Consider the following 15,939-nt stretch of genomic DNA (forward strand, 5'->3'; position numbering starts at 1 on the left):
AGCATTTCTCATGGTAAAGCTCAAGGACTCGGCAACCGAGCTTCAGCTTGGCAGATAGGATGGCTATATTATTTCATCCACATGTCACTAAAGAGCACCACTGAAGCATTTCCATTTTTATCCTGATTCTTCTGTGGGTCTGGCGTGAGAAAGAAATAAATATCTATCAAAATATTACTACCTCTTCACTACCCTGTTCATTTCACCCATTTGCTGCATTTTTGTCTTAATGTAGACACAAACATACCAAGGCAAAAGCTGTATCTTTCTAGCTATTCCTTGTAGTACCCTGTAGCACGGACATCCTCGTCCTACCTGGGATCTAGATAATTACCAATCCTGCAGTTTGGTGTGCTTGTCTTTCTGCTGGGCCATTATTATTTGCTTTGCTGGTCACCTTCTCTCACAGTGTTCAAGAAATCCTTCTTGTCCTCCCACGCACGAGTAGGCTACAGTTTGACTGTCAGTCTTCCTCCAGATTCTGAGGGAAGTTTTGTGTAAGCGGATGCTATTCCCAAAGGACAGGCAGAGGGGAGTGTTATGCAGCGAAGAGGAGGAAAGTGAGGTTACTTTCCAGTGACTGTGGTTCCTGAATATGTTTTTTTGCAGATATATACATTTAAAGTGTGGAGGTTTGCACAACATAGGAGCCAGACTTGTTTTTACCAAGGCAATACCCAGAGGGGGCACACATGCTCTATCTTCCCTCCCACCGCGTACATCATCACAAAATAGCAGTGTGCTGTGGTGAGGCTCAACAACAGAAGTACCGAAAAAAGAGACTTGGAGAAGGAGGAAGCAAGGAAAATAGGTAGCAACTCTGCATATGGATATTACAGCTTAGAGAACTGCAGTTACTACTAATAATTTTTCTTCTCTTTTGAGAGCCAGGCCATAAATGCTGGGTGATTCCAATACTTCTTTCCATCATACACTTGCTGGGGATGTGGAGCTGAGTCTTGCGGTCTTCTTAAGAAAAGAAAGACCGTTCTGTTAAATATATTACTGTTCCACAGTGCCTTGGCAATCACAGAGACAGGGTTGAAAGAGTGGTGCCCCAGGCATGAAGTTCCTTGCAGACACCTGAGATGATAGTAACTGATAGCAACTGAGCTCTAGTGCAGTACAGCCCACTCACCCCAAGGAACCAGCCAGGACGACTCATAGGTCATAAAACACCATAGGTCTTTTTAGTATTTAGTGTCCAAAGGTGACTCAGCCACAGAGGTGTGAGGCTTGGGAAAGAAAGCAGACGTTCATTTTCTTAATTTGGATGGAATTCTGACACAACCATTGGAGGAGTTTTGGGATTAACCCAAGGAGCTCTCCTAATCAGGAACAAGGCTGCATAGCTGACAGAAGTCTCTCTGAATCTCTGCTAGGTGGAAGAAATGGCCATGAAGAAAGATACGTGCAACAGGAGATAAGGAATCGAATGGCCGTCTCAGGAAGGGTGCAAGGACCAAGTTCCGATCCTGTGGAAATAAAAGCTCTCTGACCAGAAGAATTGTCATCAAACATTCGCATGCCAAAGCCTGTTCCAGACTGGCCTTGGGCCTTTTCTAAAACCAAACTTCTAAAACTTGAAGGCTGCTTCTCCCCCGCCCCCCCCCATCAGAGATCAATCAGATACAGCAGTATTCTCCTCCAGAGTTGGTTGGTGCCTGGAATCTCTCTTAGACCCATTTCTTATCCTCTGATGAGCAGAGCTGAGTTTCTTTTTCTCCTGAGAGACCTCAGCAAAGTAAGGCAAGACTTCTGGATCCATATTTGACCCATCCCTACCTACTGCTTTTCACCTGAGGATGCAAGTGCCAGATAGTTCACATCAACAGGAAGTGTGTGCCTGTGTCTTGTTCAAGGTGTCATCATAAATGTTCAGAAAGGTTCAGCTGGATTAAGTTACCTAGCTAAGCAGAGAAAACTTTTGTTCTGGCGTGGATTTACCAGGTCAAGAAAAGTGGGGTCAGTGGGAAAAGTCAATGGCTCCTCCAAAGGGATGGTCCAGCTTCTTTTTTTTAGGGGATGTGTCAAGGTGCCCAGAGGGCTATGCTATTCATCTTCATACTAAGTAAGGGTGGAAGAGAGAACAGAGCTGGTTGACGAAGGAGTGATATTGAAGCAGGTGGTGCCAGCAGGCTCTCCAGTAACTATTTGAAAACTTGAAGAGCTCCAGTGTCCAAGGCTCAGCTTGGACATTCTGACCTTGATACACCTTGAATCATGAAACTGTCAGAGACACTGTAAACATTTCTAATATGACAGCTGGAAGGTACTACAAGGCCATGAAAATGTTCATACTGCAAATCATACAAGCTGTAAGCAAGAAAACAAAGGGAATTTTATGTATTTTGAGAGAAGTTATGCTGTAGGCTGTGGTTCAGCTGACTTCTTCAGATGAGAAGAGGAGAAAGGGACTGATACACTAGCATGCCACCTCACTCAAAAAAAAAGTTCTGTTTTCTCAAATGAGCTGCCAAATATTAGTGTTGCAGTCCCAGAGATGCTGAACAGCTAAAAGCAAAGTCACAACATCAAGAAATCCTCTAACTTAGGAAAGAAAGAAAGGAGTACTTAAGAGTGGCTTTGAAACACAAAGGGCAGCCATAGAAGTCCTCAAGGTTACCTTTTGATTCTCTATTTGCATTCCCTGTGTGTTTCTGTGAAATACAGAGCATGAATAGTGGGAGGAAACCAAAGGGAGATCAGATCTCAGTAGGTCAGCATCTTGTCAAGGGAGACTACATACCCTGTTTGCACACAGCAGCATAGCCTGGAGGGAAGAACTCTTGAACTGATAGCTAGGCATAAAGTTAAGTTTTCAGGTAGTTGAAACAAGGCTGCTTTGGTTTTCTTTCATCCATCATCTCCTTAAGGAGTTCTCTGGGAGAGCACCAACCTCCTCACTTTAAAAGATAAAACGTCCTTGCGCTAAGGCTTATTCTCCCAGATCTTACGTATTGCTTTTGGTGCTCTTTGCTTAACTTTATAGAATAAACTAGGTCTGCCACTTATCTTTTAACTATGTCTAGTAATAAGCGTGATCTCAATGTGAACCAGATACACATTAAAGGTATTAAATCCTTATCGGGATACAGTGAATGTATTATCAGGGCAGAGAGGTGTGCTTATGGAGCATCTGCTTCCCAAAATGTGTGCTGAGAGCTTGGGAGTGAGAATCCCATCATCCCTGCAATGAGTGCTGTCAGATAGTGTTGGAACCAACATAAAGGAAGGCAAAGAAATATTGTCAGTGCCCTCTCAGCAAGCTGGAGAGAAGATGGCTGGATGTGGAGACTAGTCACATTTGCCACATACAGCCAGTAGAGAAAAATAACTTTAAAGGCATTGGTCTACCAGGATCCAGGAGTAGCGAGTTGAGAGGCAAAGAGGCGTGTGGGAGAGGAAGAACCAAGATGCACATGAAGGAAGGACACAGTCAGGGACCTAGCAAGCTGTTCTTGGCCAACTTACACAGAGAAAATGAAGGAACCTGAAAAGAGGTGTAGAACGATACAACATGCTAAGGATTTACTAGTAAAGGAAAGTCAGTAAACATGTGGGTATGGGAAAAAAAACAACTGGCAGCGTTCCACGTGCTGGGACTCTGCCAAGTTACGCGAGTTCTGCCCCGTAATGCTTGTTCTCACAGCAGGCGGGAAGCGGGGTCTGTGTGCATTTTCCAGACGTCACTACAGCCTCCAGCTCTAGGCTTTGCCAACCAGAGGCCCACAGTGTCAGCGTACACCTGGGTGAGCACTGGGAGAAGTGGCACGTGCGTGTGTGGCAGGGCTGTATCACACCTCTGAGGGCAGATGGACACGTCAAAACACCCGAAGACTCTCACCCTTCCAGCACCACGGGAGCGATGGGAGAGATTAGGGACAGTATTTGTCTCAATGGTGGCACACCTTTATTTCGTCCATGTCCAAGTATATTGTTCAATACTGGTTGCTTCAAGTATTCATTATTCCAGGAAGAGACTCCAACTTCTTACACAAGCCACTGGGCTTATAGAGCAGAGGGGCTGATAAGCTCTAGGAAGGTAGCCAGGCAGGAGGGTTGTGCTGCGTATGGCAGCCTCCCATTGCAAAGATATGTGCACAGGTTCTCAGACATCATTTAACTTGTAGTCTTACATTGTCATAGCAAAGCTTAGAGATAGCCAGCCCACACGCCTACTCTGAAACAACATTTTCCTTGAAACATTCATTAGACAAAATGAAAGCCACTGCAGAAATGTTCATTAAAATATAAGGTTCTGTTGACATGGAAAAATTTAGCTGATACTGCTACACACCTAGAAATATGCCTGTATAAGCCACTGTGCAGATTTAAAAAAAAAATTATTATTTCTGAGTAGTTTAAATGTTACTGTTACTTTCTAGGTAGTCAAACTGAGACATACAATGATCTTTTTTATGTATGTTACACATAGAGATGCCTCTGCTACTGATTCCATCAACAGACCTATATCAAGCACTTCTGACAAGGCTTTTGCCTCAGGACAAAACCTGAGGCTCTTCTAGGTGAGCCCTAGTATGTAGCAGTGGTGGTTTAGACATTGCTGCCCATTTCTGCCCTGTAGAGGAGAAAACACAGCAGTGGGCAAAACTGTCCTAAACCTTAATTAGCTCAGTGAACGTGTGCCATAGCCCTCAGTCTCTACATGTTAAGATTGTCCAGAAAACCTCAAAAAATATGAATTCAATGTAGCAAAAGCATAGGTGAGTTTACAGAGAACCAGGAGGAATGGTGTTAACAATTACAGCTGAACTTGCCTATTTTTCTCAGTGAAGAGTTAACTCAGATGCTGAGAAATGTTTTTAAATTGTTCTGGTATCACTGGTTGGGAAAGGAGACAGATCATCCCAGTCTGCTACATGTGAAGATTGCTTTATTTTTTTCCAGATACTGGGGAGGCAGGCAAGGGGGCCTACCTCTCGTACAAAATTTTGACAACTGTAGGGTTCCCTGTGAGCTGGTTTTCAAACTCTGCTCCTGGACAGCCGAGCTTGCAGAGCCCAAAGGCACCAGATAGAGCCACGATCCTGGTCTGGACAGTCACCCAGTCTGGTGTGAGCGGTGTCTCACTCCCATGACTCACACACAGGCCATACTTGAAAGGTTAGTACCACCTTTTGCCTCCTGGACCAACCTGTTTCTTAATAATCTGGTACATTATGAAGAAAGGACTTGGCTCCAAATCCACTAAAACATACAAGACAGAAAACATCGTAAATTAATTTAAAAAATTACAAAAGTAAAAAAAAAGCTAAAATATTTTTCAAAGCCTGATTTTTATGCTCATGCCAAAGTTAATCAGTTTTCTCTATTTACTTCTGATTTCTCCTTGAGATACTTATTTGTATGCGCTTGCAGCAATGTTGTATAATGAAGCAAGCTTCCAGTCTTTCGGGTCTTCACGCATCCAAACTGCCTGGCTACGATGCATTTCCAGATGCTTAACTTTAAGCACCACAGAGCCCCATTCCCAGATCTTACGTGCCCATTTTTTGCCAGGGCTCAGAGAAAGGTTTTTGGGAACAGCCTCCGTGTCACTTCTTCACACGCACAGCAACCATACTGACAGCAGTGTATGGGGAAAAACAGCACCAGGCCTTCCAGATGTAAAACGCCGAATGCGTGTGGTTTCTGGGAGATGGTTCTTGGGAGAACCCCAGTCCTGCTGCTGTCTGAAGTACATTGAGAAACACCTGAAGAGGAGAAGAAACAACAAAAACACTCACAGCAGCCATTTCCTAGGCTAGAAAACAATGGAATTTTTATTGAACAGAGATGGCTCATAAACACGCTCAAAGGAGTTCCACCTGCTGTTCAGCAATATTCATTGCCATCTGATAATAACCTACGGGGGCAGCTGTATAAAATAGGAATAAAATACCAAATCGCTATATTCATTAATAACTTTGCCTTCCAAATACAGAACCGTATGTTATTTAAAGTCTGAAAATAGACCACAATTGTTAGCATTTAAACCAAACCTTTATGATAACAAATATACAAAAAAGGCAGTCAATATATTAAACATTTAAATCAATAGCATACATTTCTCAGAGGTAAACATTGAGCAAACAAAGCCACCAATGATGTTCGGAAATCAGGTAAAAGTTTCAACGTCAAGCTCCAAACACTGTAGCTTTCCTAAAGCCATAGTGGTATTACACTTTTATCTAGCCCCTAAATTGAAAACTATGATGTAGCATGAACCTTTGAAAATATAACATTGGCTATCCAGCAGGAAATTGGAAGTTTCTTAAGTCCTCATTGTATTTATATTGAAGCACCTGCGGAGACAGAGGGCAGTAGGAGTGAAGCACTTTGTTTTGCGAGGTTGGGGTTTTAGTTCTGTTATAGATGAGGGCAACAGCGTCCTCATACCAAACACGAATTCCAGCACTGACAAAAGAGAAGTATTGGCCTGACAAACGGCATGAAGGATCAGCCTTGCAACTTGCGCTAAACCGAATAGGACTTGTATACCTGCCTCTTTAATGACAGCCCGTGCTATTTCTACTGCACAGAAAAAGTTTCCTTCAGTAGTTGATCTAATGCCTGAGTTTGAAAGCCTGGGATACCTACATATGCTCAGAAATAATGTGACAAATTTACTATCAATAAAAACATGTTTTAATGCCAACAACTAATAAAAGTTCATATTGCAATATTGCTCACAACATAAATGTACAATTTGCACAAAACATGGCTCTTCAACATGAATATTTTGCAAGCTACAATATATATATATAATATGTATAATTTCTTTTCTTGAAGAATTATATGCCAGAGTGCATGCAAAGAATTTCAAAGCAGTAACACAACAGGAGCAATCACTTGTTTACAGGTTACTGAAACCATTAAATACAGAAACACTGGGATATTAGATAACAGACAGACAGATCGGTAGATGTATATACACACTGCTTTTTCGTGGACCTTCCCATATTACGCCAGAAGTGTGGGCTCCTTATAAGCTCAGGTTCCTATGAAAGACTGATCCAAATAGGGCTCTGAATGTTCTCCACACTCTTTGATGATAAATCACTTCTGTTGGAGATGACAGCGAAGGAGGCACTTGTCCTTTAGCCAGGAGTGGAGGCAAGCAATCTTTTCCATAGCCAACATCTGTTCCAATTCCTGCTCCTTCATTTGTAAGCAGTGGGTGGTGAGCATCTATCCATCCTATGTTTTGGCTGGTCCCAAGCAGTCTCCTGCAGCCTTTACAGATGGAAACCCAAGACTGGAGAACCTAGATCTCCTAAACAGCAGTGCATGGCACTGCCACCATTCTAGTCAGATATGTACAAGGAACGACACGTATCCTCTGGTTTAAAATTTACATAGAGTATATACAAATAAAGCTATTCTATCAAGGTGCAAGTTGATTATTCTCTGGTGTGTTCCAACGAAGATTTCTTAAAAACCTTTATACAGACCCACCAGGAGAGTTTACACAAAGCTGACATTTTGTCATAGTTCATTACGTAGGCTTTGTTCTGCAAGCTCCATAACGGAAACTCCCATTACTTTCCCTTGGAGTTCTGCCTATGTACAGGACTGGATTTGGTAGACTACGGGCATGTCTAATATAATTTCCTTGACTTCAATACATTTTTAACTGGGGTGAATTGGCACCATGTGGGGTTTTTTTCCAGGAAGTCATCAATCTCTATGAACTGAAGCAGGACTTGTAACTGGACATCGGGAGGTTTGCAGTTCATGTGCCCAGTCCAACTTTCCTTGCTTTTGATAGGACTGTGGTATGTGAAGCTAGCACAGTTTGGCCCTAAGGGTATGTCTGGAAGTCCTTGGCACTATTTTACACTAGCTGACGGCAGGCAATGCCCTCAAAGAAACTTAAAAAAAAAAAGGCCAAATGTAATTTACTAAACAGTAAACATCAGACTGATCCACTAAACAGATGGATATGGAATGCAACTTGTCTAAAATTAGAATGGTTGATGTTTTCTTAGGCAGGTCTAAATTCATAAAAATCTTTCCCACCCCACGCAGGCCTCATTCTGCAGCATGTAAATGTATGATGCTTCTAATAAAGTCATTGGAAATACAAAGGCTGTGATCAGCGAGCAGAAGGAAAGCCTACCCTCTCCCATTTCTCTTCAGCAAAAACCTCAAAATTGTGCAACTAACTCATGTAACATAAGTACATGTTTGTGATCCCTGCTGAAGTAGGGCTGCTGTGTGCAATGACAGCAGGATTTGGCCTTCAGCCTTTATGGTGTACCAACCACAACTGTGCAGATGACTGGATGGGAAATTATATCTGCTAGTGCATTAAAAAACCATACAGCCTTGCAGTAACTCCCATTAAAGATTCCTGCTGACTTCATGAGAGCGAGCGAGCAGACTTTTTAACAAGTGCATGTTCTCCACCACTGGAGTTAAGTTTTTCAAAAATCCTTCTCTAATACCATTTTCCTCCATTTTGTAACTTGATTATAATGAGGCATTCAGAGCAGAGGCTTTGCACGTGTCCTCGCAAGCTAAGGGGAGTATTTTACACTAGAAACAAAGATCTGGTTAATTTTTCTCTTTTTCAGAGTAACACAAGACTAAAAAAACCACCTTGCTCGTCTCACATGCTGCCCTGCCTTTTTACAGTGTTAACAAAATGACATCTAGCAATGACAAATTAATCATAATCTCATTGGAGCTCTTAAAAGGATCAGCATCAGACAGAATGGGGTTTAAGATAACCTAAGGTGCACTCGGAGAAGACGCTTTCAGAGTTTTCCCAACATTTATGCTAAAGACCTGATAATGTGATAGGACACGTAAAGCTTTCTGATCTTGCTGACTGAATATGCTATACTCAAGGGAAAATTATGTTCACTTCAAAAGCAATAATTAAAAAGAATCAAACAAAACTAAATACAAACACACCTTTTATAATAACGTTTCAGTTGTGGACACAGTGGACAAAAGCTGCCGCTTCAAATTATGGCTGAGCTCCTCTGTTTTTAATACATTCCCTTCTGCCTCGTGTCAGAGTGCCCTCAGTTAGTGTCTTCAGTGGCACGGTTTGCTCTGGAACACTACCAGCACCAAACAGGCAATTTTCAAGTGCAGCTGACAGACTCGAGACTGACATCTTCGAATGAGCTACAGACGCCTGTCTGTCTTTTTGAGGAAAAATATTTGGTTCCAGAAACATCTGTTTTTCTTAGCTATACTCTTTCTCTATTGACAAACATCTGCTATCCTATCGTCTGTACTCTGAGACTCTGCTATTTTAGAGGTTGAATATCCATAAACGGATAAGCAAAGAGGAAGAATATTTCACCTGTGTTGTCAATTGTAGATGACCTCAAACATGCCTGTGAAGCCACAAACCAGTATTTAAGCTACATCTGTGGGATGGAGGACAATCTCTCTGTGTTTGTTGACAATTTCTGTTGGGTTGTGTGATCTTTCGTTTGTTTTTCAATAAAAGGTGAAGTGAAACCTTCCCATAATATCCCAACAACGGATGGCAGCAAACAAAACTACTCTGCTAGGAAAAAACCCAACAAACTCATAACAATCGTAACAAATGCAAAACAATCATAACCATTCCTGGTTTTATATTACACAAATTAGGAGTCTGCCTAAAAGCTGCCAGAAATCAAGATTAGCTCGATGGTTCTGCACCATTCTAGAAACCATCTTATTTCTAGCACATCCTTTCCTCTTGTTTTCATTTTTCTCTTCTAGCTTTAACTTCAAAGGCACCTCAGAGACCAGCGGGAGTGGATGTGAAGAGGGAGGAAGGAAGGAGATAGTAGTCCCACAGACAGCGCTAGCTCTTCTGTTTTTTTCAGGATGCTTGCGCTGGGATTTCCCCATTCAGCTGTTCTTTTCAATGGTAAACATAAAGATACAAGCCCAGCCCTTCAGAAGTGGATGACAGAGGAAGGATCTCTTCCCCGTTTAAGGATCAAGATTGTGCTTTCTAATTACAGATGTGCATTTGGCTTGGAAAGTGTGAGATGTGCAAAGACTTCAAAGGTGACATAGTATGAAAGAGAGATGGAAAACAGACCTAATCCAGACTAGAAAAATCAATGAAAAGGCTTCCAGCAATTTTAATGGGGCAAATTTCATCATGCTTTCATGTTTGGTTTGTGAAGGATGTTATAGTACAATCTTAATTTGTATTTTTCCTAGAACGTTCATATATCCTTCATTTAACATGTAAATTACTTCTTGAACCTTGTATCAAATATTTATAAATGCTAAACTAGGTACAAAGTGAAACCCGTTTGGGAAAGTGGAACAGAGGGAGGTTTAGCTGCACTAATGGATATTGCATTAATGCTTAGCATCAAGGAAGGCTGACTGCCATTAACAAGAAATCTCATTACAAACATGATTTCACGCCTCATAACATATCCCGTAGATCTATTTACTGTCCATCTCTCTCTCTCGAACATACAAACACACAAAGATAACTATGGACAGAAAATCCAATGCATTTCATATGCTTAACATTTCCTCCCGATAAAAAAAAATCACAAAACAAAAAAATCACAAAGAAGGAGAAAATGCACAGCTTAGATGATATAGAACAAAGTATTTTACAATGCCACTTCTGTCCTGAATGACTGACTTAAGATGCTTTCCAGACTTCAACTAAATCAACAGCCTGCTCTGAGGATAACTAATGCACAAATGGTATTGCAACAAGCTTTCAGATGAGTGGGACTGAAGGACGCTGTCGTAACCCACCTGTTACTGTGTGTGTTTGTGGGGAGAATGTTATATTTCCTGTGGGTTTTTTCTGCTGCTCTTCATTATATTATGATTCAAAAAATGCAGGATCGGATGATTCCTCTGCTGTGTGGTAGTTGGCAGAGTGAAGAGAGAGTGGGGAAAAAGAGCATTGACCTTATCTTGGGGCTGTAAACAGCAGAGATGCATTATCCAACCTTCCACATAAGGCTGAAGAGATCAGTAGAAGGAATGTCCTGCATTGCAGAGAATGGGATTTACTTATTTATTGTATGCATAATGCTCAGGCACCTCTGTTCCCCACTGGTACAGCACATACGGCTGTACAGCAGCCACAACACTCAGAGAAATACAGACAGAAAGCAACATACTGGTCAAATAGGTCAAGTTTTTCTAGTATTAATTGGAATTTAGCCAGGAACATGAGGTCAAAAAGCTCTCAGATACTTTCCTTTAGTCCTTGTATTCTTCAATGGATAATCATGAACTCAACTCAAGGAAGGCTCCACATTTTACCACATCCCCAAATGGCACAATTAGCCACTGGCTCAATAATTGCAAGGCAAAAATCAGTTCCCAAGCAATTGAACCAACTGTCCCAAATTTGTCTATCAGTGGTGCACCCAGGCTTGACCAGGTTAAGCAGGGTATTTGATCAAGTGAATGCTTCGATGCTGGGGAAGCAGCTTTCCTTCTGATGAGACTCCAGGGGCTTCCTGTGCACCTACCTTCTGCCCCAGCGAGGCACAGCCTGCGCTGGGGCGCAGGGTGCCTTCAACCATGCTCAGGGAGCAAATCCCAGCCCACAGATGTGCCGTGGGCTCTTTAAAAGCTACGCAGAACAGAGAGAACCAGACTTTTCAAAGGCTCATTTGAAAGCCTCTCACACAGTAAGCTATAGGACAGTCAATTTATCCACTGCTGGGAAAGGGTAAGGCTGGACTCTCTTGAACCTGTGGCTTGAACAGGTCCAGATGTTTTGAACCATGTTAATCCATCCCTGCCAGAACATAGGAGGTGTTAAGGCTTTGACCTTAATTAATCAAAATGACCTCCTAATGCATTGGCTTTTTCTAAGGTGGCTGTCTTTTTTTTTGTCTCTGAGCATCTCCATTTTCTAATGTGGCTTATTTTAAACCATGAATGATTTCTGACTGGGTATTTCAGGGAGTTTTTTTTCCTTGTCTTTGTTTGCTTTAGAAAGGCAATAAGAAACAAGATTGCCTCTCACTGTGCTGGGCAAAGCCGAGTAATGGAAGTTTTAATGAAAACACAGCAGCAGAGATGATGGGAAGTGGAAAGACCAAAGTTAACCACACACAAAGGGGCTCAGGCAAGTTCTCTCTTGCAGCTGCAGCAGTGGATATATTTTTAAGGACAAAGAAAAGCTACCAATTGCTAGAGCTCCATGGCCATATCTGAGCAGTGGGACCGAGCAAACCCTCCGTGTGAGCACTGAAGAGACCAGAGCCAAATGGGCTGGTTGGGGATGCCGAGTAAGGGGTGGGAGATGGGGCTGCTTTCTCCTCTCCTCCTGCCCTGTTTTCTGCCTTCCCCTCCCCTTTGACTGCATGGAAACTCCAGGTTGGAGAACAAATGAAGCAGGAATGGGAACACTATACCTCGGAAATCCAAGGCAAAGATCTGGGGTTAGACATTCAAATTCTTGTACCTAATCCCGTTTCCGTTACAGAGACCTCTTCGTCAGTGTGCCATCCAACACGGACAGAAACCTGTGCCTACTCTAAGCATGCCAGTTCACACAGTGTCATCACCTCTGCAGGATAAAAGAAAAAAAAAAAGAGCAAAACTGTAAGCCCAAAGGATGATGAAAAATGCCTCTCCAAAGGAAAACAAACACCAAAATTGCTGTTCTGGTACATCATGTACAATCAGGTGGACAGATTTTTTAGACAGCTAAACAGCATAGCTTACAAACTGCAAGATGTTTGTAGAATTTAACCTATCTAGCCAATGCAACCTTTCTAGTAAGTTGCTGCTGTGTCTCCTGGGCGTTTTAGTGACAAGCAGTCCAAGCAAAGCACAAAAAGCATCATCTGCCGGGACTACACTAACTTGAGGAGAATGTGAGATACCACATTTGAACCCTCTGCATGCGCCTAAGATACGTCCACACTAGGCCATCCATGGCTGTTCCATGCAAGAAGCCTTGAACCAAGCTGAAAGAATGACAATTTAATGGCAAGAAAAAGAAATTGAATACCCCCCTCCTATCCACACTGAGCTTCCTTCCCCAGTTCTTAGGCTCACTGAAGGCAGCTGACAAATGCCCATTAGCTTCCGCGGGTTTCCAGATTTTCCTTCTGCTTTGGGCACTGCCTTCGTAATGTTTTCAGCAGCGGTCTCATTGAACTCACGGATCATTGACTCACAGCTGAAGAGTCGCCTTTGCTATTTTTGCCCTTGGAGGCCAGTTATAAATGGTAGGTCAGGTGCAATTCTACCAAAATGTGATAATCTGGTCAGAGAGGGCAGCCTCAGTTTTCACCCGCTGAAGATAATGGGCCTTACCTCAAAATAAATAACAAGTTAAAAAATAACAAAACATTAATTTTGTTATAAATGTATGGAAGATGTGACTGGAAGTGCTGTGAGTTAGAGATATAAATGTGCTTATAGGCAGACATCTAAAATTAGTGATGTTCTCATCTATGGGGTTTCAGATATTATTTGAGTGCTATTTCAAGGCTAACTTTCTGCAAGCTAGTTTATTAAACATTAGGACAAATCCTAAGCAGCTTTTTTAATGCTTATATATTTCAACATCTCTGGGCCAGGGGATGAAAGCAACATCAGGACCTTCCTTTCTGAAAAGCACTTGCAGAGCCTCACATGAAAGACACTTTGTCAAACAAACTAACTTCAAGTCTTTGACTTTAGATAACTCGCTCGTCAAAAAAAAAAAAAAAAATCATCCATGGACTTCAGAGGCAGCTTTAGTGAATGCAGGCTTCAGGATGTCATCTTCCAGCAATATTTTAAAGACAGAGCCAGGTCCTGAGGGACACTGAATACCTGCAACCGACTTTGACAAGTTCTGCAGGTTCTCAGCTTCTCCTAGGATTTAACCCATAGACAACAGTACTAGGAATGGCTTTTTCTCTAGGATGGCCTGAGCCTTGCCTTGAGTATGTGGATGTGTGAACTTTAACACCACCTGTATTTTTCTTGAACATAAAAAAACCCATTTAAACAGGGTCCTGCATACCGGAGTCCCACAGACCTAATTGCATTGCATGGTGTAACAGAATTCTCTTCTGATTTTGGACAGGTATGGGGAGGGAAGAAGAGATGCCCTTTCTTTTTTCTCACCACACCACTTCAGGGCAGTTTATTTCAGTACAAACTGAGGATTTCCCTTTTCCTTTTAATCTTCCAAAGAGAAGCACATCATGCTACGCTCTGAAACAAAACTAGAATTTCCAAAAGCCTGAAGCACACCACACACTGCAGCCCATCCAGGGCTTGCGCAACGTTTAGTATGAAGCCAGTGGCCAGTGCATAGTCAATACAAAAAGGCTCGGTATCAAAACCAGCATGTGGAGGATTCAGCAGGCAGCTCTCATTAGTGCCAATAAGAGCCTGGCTACTAAGCCTTCACACCTCTTTAAAGATGTTTCCTCTGTCTTTAATAGACATTTGCACAAATCTACTCCGAAGCTGAGACCAAGCAGGCAAAAGTTTTAGCTGGGGAAAAGAAGTCTTAGCAGTTATAAGGCTGGCCCTTTTCCAGAACGGAGAGCATCTGGCCTCCAGCTGTGTTTAGAGGACAGTGGGCATAAGGAATAGATCAGGGGAAAATCTGAGAAACAAGCAGACAGCGCTGAAATTTGTCGTGAAAAGAATACTAGCCTTCCTCTCTGATGTCCAAAACCTTTGCCCTCCTACATTCCCCATCCTTTTCTCTTCCCAGCTCTCAAGCCGATTATTGGAACATCGCCCATTCAGGAGAACACACAAACCCTTTCTGGACTTGGGAAGGGATCCAGCAGGGCTCTTGAGTAAAAAAACTGGGAAGTATGGAAACTGGCAGCATGTGAGATGAAGTAGAAATGTGAGGAAATTCTGGAAACTAAGGGAGGACCTTGCAGAGAGGCAGAAGAAAAGATCTGCAGTGAGGCAGGGGCAGGATGCCTGTAAGTTCTCAAATATTACAGCAGTGGATTAGTATAAAAATGACAGATGGAAAGGAACCAAAACAGCCCTTCACTCATTACAGGCTGGAAAGTCATGATTTAAAAAAAAAAAAAAAAAATCACAACTTTTTCTAAGGATATTGTATTTTTTTCCATTTCACCTAGACTGGAAGCAGTATTTTCCCTCAAAATTTGTAAATTATTGCAACTCATACAAAGACTAAAGAAGCTGAAGGTTTTTTATTTTCTAAGATGATAACACCATCTCTCTAAAAAATGTTAATAAAATGCTCTGCTGGAGAGAGCCTTATCTGATAGGGATGGTATTCATGGGCACCCACTGAAACTCACACTGCTTTTTAGATTAAATTGACAACAGAGCCCTTCCCCTCCCAGCCCCAGATTAATGGAATGAAGAATCCATGCATGAAGCCATGTATAATACAGCTTGGAGATTATGAAACAGACTAGAAGACAGGATCAGAATTGCAACTGATCTTGATGAAGTGGGGAAATTGCCCCAATTAAAGCAGAACAAATTTAATAAAGACAAGTTGAAAGTGTTATACTTTGGAAAGTGTAGTAAACAAATGCACAAATAAAAACGGGAACTCCTGGGAAAGCAGCAGTGAATCACCCAGGAATTATAACAGAAGACAGACTAGATCAAAGTCAGCCATGGGATGTTCTTGTAGAGAATATTCCAGGATGTATTTTCTGATATGCTTTACATAAACCACAGGAGACAGTTACTCTGCTTTGCTTGTTACTGTATAAAACCCCTGCTGGAGTACTGCATTTTGGGGAAACTGGGGAGTCATGAAGGGAATGATAGCAAAAATCAGAGACCTAGAAAATACTAGCAAAGGAACGAGGAAAGACTATACTAGTGAGGAAAGTAGGATAATTCCTCTCATACACAGAATAATCTTGTAAGAAGGTCTTGTAAGATCATCTGTTCTTCCGGTCAGTCAGGGCTTGAAGGAAAAGTGGCTCGATTTGCAGTAAAGAAGTTCCAAATAGTCTCTTA

The sequence above is a fragment of the Mycteria americana genome, chromosome 1 (assembly GCF_035582795.1).
Source record: "Mycteria americana isolate JAX WOST 10 ecotype Jacksonville Zoo and Gardens chromosome 1, USCA_MyAme_1.0, whole genome shotgun sequence".
NCBI classification, from domain to species: domain Eukaryota; kingdom Metazoa; phylum Chordata; class Aves; order Ciconiiformes; family Ciconiidae; genus Mycteria; species Mycteria americana.